Raw genomic sequence first — 2,380 nt, forward strand, 5'->3', positions numbered from 1 at the left:
CCCTGGACTGTCAGTATTATTACATGCTGTGAACATAAGTAGCTTTGATCACAGTTTATGTTGTAAAAGAGAAGGAATATTGAAAAAAAGATCAACATTGTGATATTATTTCTTCCAAACTGACCAGAAACATGCTTGTCAGACTCTCACAGCAAAGGATCAGACTCACTGTGCATGACGGCTCAGGCCAATGATGTTTGTTAGATTGTCAGTTGTTTAGTGCTTCTGTACAGTTAGGGTCACCGTCTCTATTTCAGAATAATTAATATGCGGAAAACACTAAAAGTTGATTGTCTTCCAATATTCTAGCATAATTAAAAAACTTTGACTTTGTAAGTACATATTATTAGTCCTAATGCCAGTATGATTCTTCATAACTCCTGCTTTGAAATACTGAACTTTAAAATTGACCTGATGAAAGATCATTTACAGTGGCACTCTGTCAGGATCATTCTGACTGTAAGATCACTGTATTAATCTGAATCCTTCTGAAATGTGCTGTGAATGAATGCTGATGCAACTCACTGTGGGAAAGCTGTTAATAAAATGAATCTGTGACACATGCAACACATTCACAGAGGAAGAGGACACAAAGGGAGGACACGCAGAGGCTGTGTTGAAGTCAGAAATCCAAATCTTTATTAAAAAACAGGCGGCAGTTACAAACAGGAAGACAAGCAGTCCATCAAACAGTCTACAGGGTCAAACATACAGAGAATTCAAACAGCAGTAAAAAATAACTGGACACTGAAAAACATAAAGCAATGTGTGACGCAATAAAAGGAAGCAGCACAGTATATTCACTGAATTATCATCAATTACAAAAGAGAAAAACGACGATTTCTAAGGATTATTTTCTTAAATGCAGTTAGAGTGTGGCTGGTAAAGATGGAAACATACAGAATGTAAACTGTGTGAGTTTGTGAACTTTGTTAGTAACAAATGAGGTAAAACAAACACAACCAAAACAGACAAAACACAGAACGAGGCTCTCAGTATTCATTAATAATTAGAAAGAAACATTCTGGTCGTGGATTTTTACAGTCTTAGTTACGCTCGCTGTCATCATTATAATCATCATGATCAATGGCGAGGTCCTGAGGTGGGTGGGGCTGTCTCTGGTGATGTCACCATGAAGGAACAGCATCTGGCACGTGTTGGTGAAACATCTCAGTACACTGGTGTAGTTTCCTCTCCAGCTGTTTGACATGTGACACTTGAACATTAAGGGGAAGAAGAAGAAACAGTGTTAGGTCAGGTGACCACATGGTTTCTAAAGTAACTGACAGGAAGTAACCAGGCCGTTAGAAATGGATGGCATGTGTTTAGAGTTACTGGAGTTGGGTAACTCTACTTACCAAAAGCAGAAGCACACAGATGAAGGATCAGATGCTGAATGTTGCAGGAACATGCTCATGTGTGGTGGTCATTCAGTGCTGCTCCGGCAGGTTAGACAGTCCAAGACTGATATGCTGCCCATCTGAGAGTTTGAAAACATACATGAAAAGATTTATTTTGTATTACAGTCAAAGTTGGATGTTCATTTTTGTCCTTTAAAAATGTTTGTGTATTTGAAAGCACTAACATTTAAGGATGACTTGGATTGTCTCCTTTAAAGGGGAGACAAGTGTATCCACTGATCCACGTCACTTTACCTGGATGATGACTCCTCTCCCCCTCACTCAGAAACACTCCTAATATAACCAAGCAAATAAATAATATTGAAGATTTACTTACATCATTACAAAAGCATCAAAAATATCTCCCTTTGATTCTATTTCTCCATTCCTGCTGAACATCAGGCAACAAATATCTCAATAAATCACAGTAAAATGTAAAGCACATGTTTTCTCTGCTTTGTCTAACCTCTGCAGAGCCTCTGTCAAGAAAAACATATCTGTAAGCATAAAACAAATATACATTTTATAACACGTCACTGGACAAACCTCGGTCAGTTGATTTCCTCTGTGCAGTGCAGACGAACATCAGTCAGCAAGTGACTCTGCTGGTTCTTCTGAGGAAACACCACCGTCTCTCCACACCGTCACCATCTGTGAGCACAAACTGCCGCGCTGCTCTGCCAGCATGTAGGAATCACATATCACACACAGGGGTGAAGAAACATTAGAGCTCAACTTTGGATACTTTAGATCTAAACAGATCAAAGCAGCTCTTAGCTTCAACAATCAGTGAGCAGACAAACAATGATACCAAACTGATTCTGTATGAATACAATATGGTATTTTCAATACAGGTGTCAAATTAATTTATTAAAACTAATACAGATATATGTACTTTTTTTTGATAAATTAGTTTGCTAAATTATAAGAATATATATATATTTTTTTTCATTTAACAATTGCAACTGAAAGAAATTAAA

At 37.6% G+C, this 2,380-nt stretch overlaps 1 long non-coding RNA gene across 2 annotated transcripts; it reads right to left on the reverse strand.

The window, feature by feature from the left end:
• Window positions 1-684: 684 nt before the first annotated feature.
• LOC308409081 lies at window positions 685-2,158 on the reverse strand. Of its 2 annotated transcripts, XR_013973933.1 has the most exons (4): window positions 1,947-2,158; window positions 1,656-1,694; window positions 1,359-1,480; window positions 685-1,216 (listed from the first exon to the last, which is right to left on the reverse strand). It is a non-coding gene; the product is annotated as an uncharacterized lncRNA (long non-coding RNA). The 2 variants fall into 2 exon arrangements; XR_013973934.1 differs by lacking the exon at window positions 1,947-2,158 and having other exon boundaries at window positions 1,586-1,696.
• Between the last annotated feature and the right edge of the window lie 222 nt (window positions 2,159-2,380).

This window comes from Rhamphochromis sp. 'chilingali' (assembly GCF_963969265.1).
Source record: "Rhamphochromis sp. 'chilingali' genome assembly, chromosome: 13".
Classification (NCBI taxonomy): Eukaryota; Metazoa; Chordata; class Actinopteri; order Cichliformes; family Cichlidae; genus Rhamphochromis; species Rhamphochromis sp. 'chilingali'.